General features: G+C 43.0%; 1 pseudogene across 1 annotated transcript in view; it reads left to right on the forward strand.

The window, feature by feature from the left end:
- The first annotated feature begins 12,740 nt into the window (after window positions 1-12,740).
- The window catches only part of LOC147642461 (GDP-mannose 3,5-epimerase 1-like), a 2,020-nt pseudogene continuing 511 nt past the window's right edge, over window positions 12,741-14,249 (forward strand). The window contains exons 1-5 of the transcript XR_015263057.1: window positions 12,741-13,075; window positions 13,310-13,403; window positions 13,523-13,646; window positions 13,741-13,872; window positions 14,007-14,249. The exon at window positions 14,007-14,249 is cut by the window's right edge and continues 511 nt beyond it. The product of XR_015263057.1 is annotated as a GDP-mannose 3,5-epimerase 1-like (transcript). The remainder of the gene's footprint in view (window positions 13,076-13,309; window positions 13,404-13,522; window positions 13,647-13,740; window positions 13,873-14,006) is intronic.

Below are 14,249 nucleotides of genomic sequence, written 5' to 3' on the forward strand. Positions count from 1 at the left end.
AAAGGAGGTTATTGCGAAATTTTTTGAAAATTTAAGAAATAAAATTCATCTTTTATTAATCAAAAAGAGTATTCCCCATCGTTAGAGTATTCTAAAAGTGTCATTTTCATTCATGCATAGAAAGATGCATATTTATTAATTTTTATAAAAGAATGATTTTCAATAGAATTAAATTCTATGAAAGATACTTATTGATAAATTTTTTATTATGAAAGTGTTACTTTCTTCATTATGGATTTTTATGCATAAAATAATGCATAAAATTATATTTTTTTTAATTACAAAAGAGTTACTTTCATCATATTGATTTTTATGCATAAAAGAATTTTTTTTAATTATAAAAGTATTACTTTTATCATTATTGATTTCTATGCATAAAAGTATGCATAAAAGAATATTTTTTTATTATAAAAGTGTTACTTTTATCAGTATTGATTTCTATGCATAAAAGAATATTTTTTTATTATAAAAGTGTTACTTTTATCATTATTTATTTCTATGCATAAAAGTATGTATAAAAGAATATTTTTTTATTATAAAAGTGTTACTTTTATCATTATTGATTTCTATGCATAAAAGATTTTATTTTATTTTAAAAGTGTTACTTTTATCATTATTGATTTCTATGCATAAAAGAATATTTTTTTTATTATAAAAGTGTTACTTTTATCATTATTGATTTCTATGCATAAAAGAATAATTTTTATTATAAAAGTGTTACTTTTATCATAAATTATTTTTATGCATAAAAGATATTTTTTTATATTAAAAGTGTGATTTTCATCATAAATTATTTTTATGCATAAACATATGCATAAAAGATATTTTTTATATTAAAAGTGTGATTTTTATCATAAATGATTTTTATGCATAAAAGAAATTCTTTTATATTAAAAGAGTGATTTTCATCATAAATGATTTATATGCATAAACATATGCATAAAAGAAATTCTTTCATGATAAAAGAGTGATTTTCAACATAAATGATTTTTATGATAATAAAAGTGTGATTTTCATCAGAATTGGATTTTATGCATAATTAGATGCATATATAATCTTTATAATTAAATAAGGGTTCTCCTTAATTCTCTGTTTAATTTTCACAAAAATTGAAAATTCAGAGGCCCATTAAATCAATTGTAATTTAATTCTAGAAAATTAAATATTGAATCTTTCAATCTAAAAACTCTAGGGATCAATACTCTTATTGCCATGAATTTATTTAAAAAAATGGCTTAATTTGAGTATGGGAAGGTCCATTTTCAATTCTCCCAAGTGAAAATTCCCATATTGTGTCCACTCTCCCCTTTTCAAGTCTAAAACCAATCCTAGTTAGGTTTGGAAATCTAGGCTTGGTAAACTTCAAAGCTTAGGTTTCATTCCATGTGTGAGGCTTGGGTAGGCACAAATCTTATATATGCATGCCACTTTATGTCCACATGAGCTTCGAGAGGATCCACATAAGCAGCTTGCCACCTCCACCCTCCATGTCAACATGGTCAACCTAGTTGACTCCCCACCTCATCATCCTAGTCATCATTAATGCCACATCTTCTTGCCACCTCGCACTTGGTGACATGGCATGCCACATCATGGAATTGCCACATCAACCATAATAGTGCCACATGTCAAGAGAATGCCATGTGTCATACACGCATGTGACACGTGGCACCTCCTTTCCACCTCCCCTTTTTTTTCAAAAACATATTTTTGAAAAAGTTAATTTAGTAATTTAGAGAAATAGAATATAGAATTTTAAATAATAGAATATATATAGAATATAGAATATATAACTTATTAAATAAAAGAATTTAAAATCACTAATTTTAAATGATTATATTTTGGGATTAGATCAATAATATTATTATTAAAGTTCATATTATTTAATTTAAAAAAATAAATTTTTTAATTTAATTTTTCTTTAAAAAAATTTATGTAGAATAAACCTTTGAATAAATTTTAAAAAAAATACTTTATTAAAAAAAGCAGTTATATAATTATAAAATAAAAGATATATTTATATATCTAGTAATGATAAATATTTAGACTTGTTAATAAATATTATTAATAATATTAATTTTTAAGTGGATAATAGTTTATCTTTAATTATCTTTATGTTTATCTTAATTATCCAATCAATCTTAGATAGGAAATCCAATGAGATTTGAAGTGGATAACCTATTTTTCCTATATAATCACACATCTCTAGTACTATCCCACACTTATCTCTAGTACTATCCCATCATTGAGCCTTTATAATATTTTCTCTCTTAGCGTCCTTGAGAATGGGTTCTCAAAGTCGTAGGAGTCAGAAACGTGATAGGACTAGACTTCCCCCCGTCCACCAAGTTCAAGAGGAGGAGAGGAGAAGGGTAGCTCGTGAGAGAAAGAGAGAGTGGAGAACACGTCAACGAGCAACACCTTCCGTTGGCGATGATCCAAGCCTTGCTCCTCCTCTTCCACTTCCTCTCCCTCCGCCCTCTTCCCCCCCACTACCCCTTAGTTTAGATAATCCACATGAACCCGCCCTTCCAGAGTCCCCTTCTCTTCTACAAGAACCCACCCCCTCCTTTGGGCGCCCTTCGTGTGGATAGGAAAGAACTATCAAAGTCAGGGGCACATCGTCGTGCCCATGCAATCTTCCATTCCTATTTCAAAGACCTCACGCCTTCATCACAGGCATGTGTGCTTGATGCTTTGATTGATCTGCCCAACATGGCCAACTGCAGGGTGCTTTCCGACATTGGAGGTCGAAGAGAGAGGAGAGCTGGCATGGCAGTGCTACAAACGTCATTCCTATATAGTTAACAAGAAGAGGAACTCTGTGGACGATTTGGCTGCTCGACGGGCTATTGTGGCAGCCATAAGTAGCTCCCAAATGAAGGGTAAGGTTAGTGCCACATCTCGCATCCTTTCCATAGCACCACATGCACTTAGAGTTAGGTCTATTAGACGACAAAGTTTAGATGCCAATGAGGTTGGTGCTTTGTGGGCGAGTAGTGGTTGTGTAGCTAGGCATGATCGCCTACTAGATGAAACCAGTAGAACCTTGATAGAAAGTTTTTGGGAGGAGAATTGTCGTGCCTTGCCAATTTTCAAGAAAGCTTTGCGTAAGAGAGTGACAAGAGGAGTGTTCATTGAGCACGATGCTTGCTTTCTTGAAATGACCCAAACTGAGTTGTATTCTCAATTTGTGGCTTCGTATCCAGAGCTTAAAATTGGGCAAAGGTCATTTGAGGGGTGTAAGCCTTGGTTTGTGAGGTACTCACGTCAGCGTGACACATGTTGTTGTCGCTACCATGTTGAGTTCAAACTTTTTTATGATGTGTTCCGTTCTCTTAGTGGGCATAGAGAGTTGCCTTGTAGTCCTCGTGATTTCATCCACTCTCTTTTGTGTGCACGCACGCAGGATGCCCAGTTCCATAGGATGCCTTGTGTGGAGAGCAATTGCACATCATGTGGTTCACTTGCACATCTACAGATGGTAGATCTTGATGCAAGTGACCAAGAGATAGTGGCATGGCAACGTTATGAGTATGTGACACACCAGCTCCAGAGTGGTGGTGGACAGTCCAGGAAGTTACAGCTCGTGGACAAACATACACCACGTTGTCATTTCACAGCCACATTTAGGGAGCAGATCTACCCCTATATACGGCACAGTCATTGTGCCAAGTGGCAGGATCGTCAGTTCCGAGCATGCCTGGTAGAGTTTCCTATTGGTGTGGTCGTCTCTGTGATTGATTTTGCAGAGAACTACACCTTCACACCTTTTTAGGAGATACAATCTGAGTATTACTTCTCAGAGTAGGTAATGGTTATATTTCATAATATTTGTTATGTGTTTGCTACATTACTTATTTGATTTTTTGTGTCCTAAACGTCTATATTGCTTACCTCACCAGGTTGCTATTATGGTCCACATTAGCTATATCGACATGCAGAGGCTCATGTAGATGGGATAGCGAGTACCCCCCGAGACCCGTGTCATTATTCGAGAGTATCATTTCTATATCAGTGATGATCGTTCACATGATGCACATTTTGTGCAACACTGTTTTCGTCTCCATGACGATTTTTTAGGAGATTGTGGGATCATACGTGGCCAGCGATGGGTTTGGTCGGATGGTTGTGGCGCACAGTTCAAGTCATCATGACAATTCTATTGGCTCTACAGGTAGTACTTATGGTTCTCTTACATTTGCGATTAAACTAAATTCACTAGAACATCTTAAAGAAAACAATAACTAAGACTATATTTTATGGATTTATAGGTGGCATGTGCAGTCTAGTATCCCACTGATTTGGTCATTCTTTGAGACTGGTCACGGGAAGGGAGAGCATGATGGTGCGGGCGCGTGTGTGAAACGTGCCCCGAGGCGTCATCAGCTGCGGCGGCAGGATGCTCAGCGGTTCAGAGATGCGGGCCACGTAGTCGAGTGGTGCTCCCAACATTTATGTGGGAGTGCAGCATCATCGTATCCCAAACATGATGCTCGGATTGTCCGGAGATTTTTTTGGCATGTGGATGGTGGCATGATTGATCATAGAGCCTCCCATGATTGTGACACAGTACTACCTGGCACCTTGGGCTTACATTCCATCAGGAGCACGTGCATGGCAGCCCCCACGATTTACACACGACGGTTTGCATGCTTTTGTGGAGCATGTATGGATGGCGATTGGTCACATTGTGCCTCGAGAGGATGGGTAGATGCATGGATACAGGCATTCCTCTCCCCCGAGCATCCTTCACATCCAGTGTTGTCTGATGAGCACACATGTCCTGCGTTCATGGTCAGTTATGATGACCTGACAGATTTGCTACAGGAGGGTGATGTATTTGCTATTATTGCCAGTGAGGGAAATAGCGAGGGCGTAGACTACTATCTGATGAGTTGCACTAGGCCAAAGTGCATCCTTGACCAGGATGATACAGTGGATGATCATGGGTTTTCTTATGACGCCCATAGCATGATTATGGCAGGCCGGTTCTACCAGCAGATTCGACTTCATCGGAGGAGTCTTGAGTTCCAGCAGTGGAAGTGGGAGTTAGAGGCATTTCAGTTCTCTCATCTAGTGGTTGCTGGGAAGGCTCGGATTTTCAATGGCCTCTTAAGCACCAAGAGACTTGAAAAATCCGCACTGGGCGCTAATTACCAATCCAAACATGCTCCGATTGTGACCAAACTTTGCAAGCATGTGGGGGTGGGTCCCCCCCCACATGCTTGCGAAGTTTGGTCCCCATTGGGGCATGTTTGGGTACGATGGTATGGGGAAGGCCCGGATTTTCCATGGCCTCTTAAGCACCAAGAGACTTGAAAAATCCGCACTGGGCGCTAATTGCCAATCCAAACATGCTCCGATTGTGACTAAACTTTGCAAGCATGTGGGGGTGGGTCCCTCCCACATGCTTGCGAAGTTTGGTCCCCATCGGAGCATGTTTGGGTATCATGGTATAGGGAAGGCCTGGATTTTCCATGGCCTCTTAAGCACCAAGAGACTTGAAAAATCCGTAATTACCAATCCAAACATGCCCCTATTGTGACCAAACTTTGCAAGCATGTGGGGGTGGGTCCCCCCCACATGCTTGCAAAGTTTGGTCCCCATCGGGGCATGTCTGGGTATGATGGTATGGGGAAGGCCCAGATTTTCCATGGCCTCTTAAGCACCAAGAGACTTGAAAAATCCGCACTGGGTGCTAATTACCAATCCAAACATGTCTCGATTGTGACCAAACTTTGCAAGCATATGGGGGTGGGTCCCCCCCACATGCTTGCAAAGTTTGGTCCCCATCGGAGCATGTTTGGGTACGACGGTATGGGGAAGGCTGGATTTTCCATGGCCTCTTAAGCACCAAGAGACTTGAAAAATCCGCACTGGGCGCTAATTACCAATCCAAACATGCTCCGATTGTGACCAAACTTTGCAAGCAAATGGGGGTGAGTCCCCCCCACATGCTTGTAAAGTTTGTTCCCCATCGGAGCATGTTTGGGTACGATGGTATGGGGAAGGCCCGGATTTTCCATGGCCTCTTAAGCACCAAGAGACTTGAAAAATCTGCACTGGGCGCTAATCCAAACATGCCCCGACTGTGATCAAACTTTGCAAGCATGTGGGGGTGGGTCCCCCCCACATGCTTGCGAAGTTTGGTCCCCATCGGGGCATGTTTGGGTACGATGGTATGGGGAAGGCCCGGATTTTCCATGGCCTCTTAAGCACCAAGAGACTTGAAAAATCCACACTGGGGCCTCACTACCAGTCCAAACATGCCCTGATTATGACCAAACTTTGCAAGCATGTGGGGGTGGGTCCCCCCCATATGCTTGCAAAGTTTGGTCCCCATCGGAGCATGTTTGGGTATGATGGTATAGGGAAGGCCCGGATTTTCCATGGCCCTTCAGCACCAAAAGACTTGAAAAATCCGCACTGGGCGCTAACTACCAATCCAAACATGCTACGATTGTGACCAAACTTTGCAAGCATGTGGGGGTGGGTCCCCTCCACATGCTTGCAAAGTTTGGTTCCCATCGGAGCATGTTTGGGTACGATGGTATGGGGAAGGCCCGGATATTCCATGGCCTCTTAAGCACCAAGAGACTTGAAAAATCTGCACTGGGCGCTAATTACCAATCCAAACATGACCCGATTGTGACCAAACTTTGCAAGCATGTGGGGGTCGGTCCCCCCCCACATGCTTGCAAAGTTTGGTTCCCATCGGAGCATGTTTGGGTACGATGGTATAGGGAAGGCCCGGATTTTCCATGGCCTCTTAAGCACCAAGAGACTTGAAAAATCCGCACTAGGCGCTAATTACCAATCCAAACATGCTCCGCGATTGTGACCAAACTTTGCAAGCATGTGGGGGCGGGTCCCCCCTACATGCTTGCGAAGTTTGGTCCCCATCGGGGTATGTTTGTGTATGATGGTATGGGGAAGGCTCGGATTTTCCATGGCCTTTTAAGCACCAAGAGACTTGAAAAATCTGCACTCGGCGCTAATTACCTATCCAAACATGCTCTGATTGTGACCAAACTTTGCAAGCATGTGGGGGTGGGTCCCCCCCACATGCTTGCGAAGTTTGGTCCCCATCGGAGCATGTTTGGGTACGATGGTATAGGGAAGGCCCGGATTTTCCATGGCCTCTTAAGCACCAAGAGACTTGAAAAATCCGCACTGGGTGCTAATTACCAATCCAAACATGCCCCTATTGTGACCAAACTTTGCAAGCATGTGGGGGTGGGTCCCCCCCTACATGCTTGTGAAGTTTAGTCCCCATCGGGGCATGTTTGGGTATGATGGTATGGGGAAGGCCCAGATTTTCCATGGCCTTTTAAGCACCAAGAGACTTGAAAAATCCAAGCATGTGGGGGTGGGTCCCCCCCACATGCTTGCAAAGTTTGGTCCCCATCGGAGCATATTTGGGTACGATGGTATGGGGAAGGCCTGGATTTTCCATGGCCTCTTAAGCACCAAGAGACTTGAAAAATCCGCACTGGGCACTAACTACCAATCCAAACATGCTGCGATTGTGACCAAACTTTGCAAGCATGTGGGGGTGGGTCCCCTCCACATGCTTGCGAAGTTTGGTTCCCATCGGAGCATGTTTGGGTACGATGGTATGGGGAAGGCCCGGATATTCCATGGCCTCTTAAGCACCAAGAGACTTGAAAAATCCGCACTGGGCGCTAATTACCAATCCAAACATGCTGCGATTGTGTGACCAAACTTTGCAAGCGTGTGGGGTTGGGTCCCCCCCACATGCTTACGAAGTTTGGTCCCCATCAGAGTATGTTTGGGTACGATGGTATGGGGAAGGCCCGGATTTTCCATGGCCTCTTAAGCACCAAGAGACTTGAAAAATCCGCACTGGGCGCTAATTACCAATCGCTGCATGTTCGAGAGTTTCGCAGATCCTCGGACGTGACAGTGCCTTACCTACCTTTATATCCACGGCCTGTTACAGAGGTTTTTCGACGACCTCTCCCTCAGGATGCACCACCCTTCCTACGTGATGCGTGCTGCGCTTTATGTATCGAGGACATTGACACTACTGGTGGATATGCCCTGGGATGCGGACATTTTTTCCATTTGTCTTGCATCACCCAGGAGCTAGTACGGTTCTCAACATGTCCCTCTTGCCGTGCACGCGTCGACCTAGCGACATACAGAGTTTTGGGCATTGATGATCTTCACCCAGGCCTCGTTCGAGTAGATGCTAGGACTGGCAGGCCTATTGATTTTACATCAGCTATTCACTTGGGACTCGACGCCTTTGATGATAGAGATCAGGAGCCTGAGGTGCCTCCTGAGATTGAGTAGAGCTCACATGAGTTTGATGCATACCACCAGAGAGTCCTACATGAGAGCCAGATCACAGCATATGAGCGTGTGGGTGGTGCTGGTCCTAGTGGCACCTCGGGTGATGGTGCTAGCAGCAGTGCTGCTTCTCATGAGTAGCGTGTCCTTACAGCAGAGGAGCTTACACGAGCAGTGGTGGCAGACACGTACCATTACAGATTATAGATTTTGGGTTTACAGACAGAGACGTCTTGCATTAGCACGACGTAGAGAGAGAGAGAGAGGGCTATAGCAATTTTTGGGACTCGTGAGCTCCCGAGTACACCGGCACCAGCTCACGATCCTGCCTTTGAGGAGGCACACCTCCCCGCAGACATTTAACCACCCCCGCAGCCGGCACAGCCTCCTCGACGTGCACAGCAGCCTCGACGCGCATGTCGATCGACAGTTAGAGATGACGATTTTGATTGGGTTGCCGTTGATAGTGACTAAACTCAGACTAGCTGGGTTAGCTCACTTACATTGTACTTAGATTTATGGGCAGTGACTAACCTCAGACTAGCTGGGGTAGCTCATTTTCATTCTGATGTACTTATTTGATGTTTATATCATTATGAGTTTTTTCATTATTGAGTATCATTACATTTTAGTTGATGTTTTTGATTTTATTAAAAATTTTAACACTTTGGCTATCATATTGTTTTTTGAAAATCTCCATGCCATCGTACCCAAATATGCCCCGATGGGAACCAAACTTTGCAAGCATGTGAGGGGACTCCACCCCCACATGCATGCAAGTGCACAGTGCGGATTTTTCAAGTCTCTTGGTGCTTAAGAGGCCATGGAAAATCCGGGCCTTCCCCATACCATCGTACCCAAACATGCTCCGATGGGAACCAAACTTTGCAAGCATGTGGGGGGACCACCCCCACATGCTTGCAAAATTTGGTCACAATCGGAGCATGTTTGGATTGGTAATTAGCGCCCAGTGCGGATTTTTCAAGTCTCTTGGTGCTTAAGAGGCCATGGAAAATCCGGGCCTTCCCCATAACATCGTACCCAAACATGCTCCGATGGGGACTAAACTTTGCAAGCATGTGGGGGGGACCCACCCCCACATGCTTACAAAGTTTGGTCACAATCAGAGCATCTAGTGATGCTGTGCCTCAGCTCTAGAGCTCTCTACCTCGGTCCGAGCCTAAGCAAAAAAGTAAAGCATAAAAACAATTGATTAGTCTCTCTCATGAGGTATTACTTAAAATGCAAGAGAAACCTACCTGCTGGATGTCGGACTCTCTCAGATGCTGTGCCTCTATAGTAGCTGCGTCTGCCGTCTGTAATGCAGCTCTAAGGCGGTCAATCTCCGCTCTCGCCTCTACCAACTCCTGAGTGAGTCTCTCAGTGGTAGGTGTGGGACCCTACGTGACACAATCAACCATGTCGCTCATGTAAAAATATAGAAAAGTACATATAAACATGTAAATAAATGACTAAAAAAATTTATGAAGTAATAAATATGTAAATACCTCGACATCTGTCATCGGTATTGATCGTGAGAACAGGCGCACCATGTGCTGGATGCTCTCCGTGGTACTCCGTACGTCGATGCCAACCTGGGTGCCAAGAGCCTCTACTGTCGACATAGGCACAAATGAAGGATCTGTAGGAGCTACACGAAGGGCTGGTGGAGGCCGCCTACCCTGGTCCTGGAGACGGCCTCGGCCAGCACCACCACCCGATGGCTAGTGTAATCCACCTCCTCTCCTAAGACAAACTCTGCATATAATTGCTTTGCGAAGTATATGGGAATCTGGCGGTTGTTCGGCATCCTCCCATATGCGGCAACATATCGACTATAGATATGTGCCGCCATACGAGGATGCGAACACCACGAAATAGTAAGGGGCTTGCCCGCCCCAGGCCTCATCCCATGACTATCGAGGAAAAGATCTAAGTAGGCTCCATCCCTAATCGGACCAAGATCAGAGACCTGACGATATGTCAGGCCATGTGACACAGGAGCAGTGCGATGGTGGGCTATGCACTCATCTACATAAACAATATCGTGGGCGATGGTGGGCTATCCACTCATCTACATAAACAATATCGTGAAGGCTACGAAGGGACGAAAGCATCGCCTCCAAGTCTGCCACGATATGTAATGTAGACGGTGTGTCTCTAGCACTCCTACGGATAGCTGCTAACTCACGGTCTATCTCCGCGATGAGGTCCACAATAGACAAGCAGCCCTCCTCGTGGCCCTCCTCATGTGACTCCATGCTAAAACCTAAGGCTAACACAAGGGTCCAATGTGAAGGGTCTAATGCTTAGTGCTAAGTAGCACTAATGAAGCTATAAAACAATGGTAATGGACCCACTAATGCTAAGTAGCACTAATGAAGCTATAAAACAATGCTAATGGGCCCACTAATGCTAATCCAAATCAAGAGAGCACTAAGTAGCACTAATGAAGCTATAAAACAATGCTAATGGGCCCACTAATGCTAATCCAAATCAAGAGAGCAAGGAGAGTGAAAACGACTTCTGACAATGAGGCAAAAAAAAAGTTTTTCGGTTTTATAACCTCGATCGAGGTTCGGTAGCATCATGCAATTTAGGGTTTGCAAGATGTACACTCTGGATTTTAGGGTTAGTGAAACATATGGCCAAGATACACACTTAATTTTAGGGTTGGTGAAGGATCGACGGCTGAGATTTGATATTAGTATCTCATTCGAGGTACATGGACGGCTTTGATTTAAAGTCATTACCACAACCAAGGTATGTCGACGGTCGAGATTCATTATATACCTCGATCGAGATATTTAAATGGCTGAGATCGCATCTTCCAACGTGCCTAAATGGACGGTGGAGATTGCGTCTCTGTAACTCGAACGAGATATTTGGACGGTGGAGATTTTATCTACGTAACTCGAACGAGATATTTGGACGGTGGAAATCGTATCTCTTTATCTCGAACGAGCTATTTGGACGATGGAGATTTGATCTCAATATCTCATTCGAGATACATGGACAGTGGAGATTGTATCCCTTTACCTCGAACAATGAATGGTCGCGATTTGATTTGGATTTCTCGTTCGAGATACGTGGACGGTGGAGATGGGCTAGTCAAATATGCCTAGGGGGATACAGCATGGCCCTGATGTGGATCCGAGTGGCATAGATATCTCGATCGAGATAATGTGGTGGCGGTGACATGTAATGGTGACATAGATGATGACTGGAAACCCGGACCTGCTAGCGTGGCATTAGTTGGTATCTCGATCGAGATATGTCGGTTTAGGCTTGGGAGGCACGTGTCGTGTTTTAATTCACGGCGATATCACGATCGAGGTACTCTGCCCGAGATGCATGGATGTCCCAATTTTAGAGAGAGTGAACGAAAGTGAGTACCCTCATCTTGCAACCTCCCACATGTTGTCCACTTCATAGGTACTAGGTCTTCACCAACTTCACCAAACCTTGTGAGTGAGAGGGCCAAGGGTTTTCTTCTTGAATTTCCTAAGGGGACTGAATTATATGCATGTACATTTTTTGCTTTAAAAAAGTAAGCATGTAAGAATAACCTTGGATAGTATTTAGCATTCAAGAAAGATGTGAAAGTTTCATATTATTTTGCATATTCAACATTATTTTTCAGTTTTCAAAAAGATGTAAGGAATGTCTTCATGTACCTTACAAACAATGATACAATGTATAAAATCGAGAGAGAGAAAGGAATGTCTTCATGTACCTTACAAACAATGATACAATGTATAAAATCGAGAGAGGGAGAGAGGGAGAGAGAGAGAGAGAGAGTATATTTTATAAGTGTGACCCAACGACACATTAACCAGTGTTAATATTTGAATTCCATTGTAATAACTTTTTTTAAATGATGTTTTTTTAGTAGGAAAAAATGATGTTTTTTAAGTAGGAGCAAATGATGTTTTTTTAATAGGAGAAAATGTTACAAGTTAGAACAAAAAGGCTACCTTGTCATAAAAAAGGTTGTTGTTCATAAAAGAGATAAGGGGAAGACTTGGCATCTGTGCAAGTAAATCCCACTAAATTTATATCAACTTATCATTCACCTCTTTTAGCATATCATAATGCAATTATCTAGCTTTATATGTGCGAGAATAGTAAGGCAAATGATTATAAGGGGCTTTACACATCTATTGTATCCATCACAATTGTCAGATAATTTGGCAACAAGGGATGCCACTCATAAGGCTTAACACATTACAATTGTAAGAAAATTCAATAAAGGCTAGAGAAAATAACGTGCATTATTTCTAGTTCATCTTGAACCTTTCTCTCCCATTATCTTGTAATGTGTCTCGACAAGTCCTTAAGATGTTTGTTTTTGTTTTTCGAGCCAGGGTCAGAGACGAGCATGCTCCTCTCTGAGACTCTAGCAGAGAAACGCTTTTGTCATTAGCTTTGTCGTCTTGGTCTAGAGGACTGATTCGCTACTTCCTTAAGGCATAAGCAGTTAAGAGGTTCATTAGAAAACAACATGGTGGTCTCGACCGAATGATGTAACACCATCACAAAACTGTTTTCTCGTGATCAGGTACGACACTTTAGTGCCTCACTCTCTTTTCTCTCTCTCTCTCTCTCTCTCTCTCGTAAAAGTACACACGCGCGACTGGTGCATATTACCAACGAGCCAGCGAGACTCGAGAGCTATGGCACCCAATGAACTTCGTCCCGCAGGAGGCAGCTATTATGGAGATTTAGAGGCATCTCGCATCAACGGCGTCAAGAGGTGAAACGCTGTTCTTCTGCTCCGTTATCACATGCATCTGGATCTTTTCACTCGTGTGTATGTATGGTGGTTACTATTAGTTCCATTTTGCAAGTTAGTTCTATATATCTGGTTTTATTTAGGGATCGGCCCCGGCACCTGCATAGCCTCCTTTTACTACCAACTGGACAACACAATTACTCAACCCAGAAGAACACTGCTCTTACCCTCTTGCTTTTGCTTGGTCGAGAACAGATTCTTCTATGCATCCAGTGCTTGCATCTACCCAGAGTCTAGGCAGCTCGAAACGAATGTCAGTTTGAAGGAGTCAGACGCATGGCCTGCTGAGGTGGGTAAATTAATTTGCGCACACCCAGGTTTGTTTAATGCCGCACTTTAGCTCTCAAGGCATGTCCTCTTTCCAGCTACCTAAGGTTTTGGAAGAGGGTGCTCTTTCATCTATTGCAGCCTCAAGACGCGTATGGTTTGGAGAAGTTGGCTTCTGAGGAATTGTGCAAGCATTACACTAAAGATTTTGGGGCCGAATTGGCCGTTTCCACAACATTTACGGCCCTTTTGGAACTTGGAAAGGTAAGCGCACGTACAATATCTTCTCTATCTGGCATGCTGCATGGGGGAGCTGGATGAGTGTGCTTCCACAGAGTGGACACATCAATACCTTTCATGGGGCGAGAAAAGGCTCCTGCTGCTTTCTGCAGAAAGGCCTATATCTCTGTAGATCAGTTTGAAATGTGGGGTGATGGCAAACAGACAAGGTCTTTCACATTCATAGATGAATGCGTTGAAGGTGTTTTGAGGTAAGTTATAGGCAGGATTGATATCACAACAATTGCGTGTCGCAGACTCTTCTTGTCAATTGACGTTCTTCAACTTCTTTGTTATGTGTGTCAGTTGTTTTCCCTAGGTTTGATGCTTTTGCAAGGTTTTGCAGGCTGACCAAATCAGACTTTAGAGAGCCTGTGAACATTGGTAGTGATGAGATGGTGAGTATGAATGAAATGGCCGAGATTGTCTTGAGCTTTGAAGGCAAGAAGCTGCCTTTACATCACATTCCAGGTCCAGAAGGTGTCAGAGGTCGCAATTCTGATAACACGTTGATCAAGGAAAAGCTGGGCTGGGCTCCATCCATGAAGCTCAAGGTAGAGAGCTAATTAGACCAACTTTTTGTCTATTT

Source organism: Cibotium barometz, chromosome 1, assembly GCF_041138505.1.
Source record: "Cibotium barometz isolate CiBa-2024 chromosome 1, ASM4113850v1, whole genome shotgun sequence".
Lineage (NCBI taxonomy): Eukaryota > Viridiplantae > Streptophyta > Polypodiopsida > Cyatheales > Cibotiaceae > Cibotium > Cibotium barometz.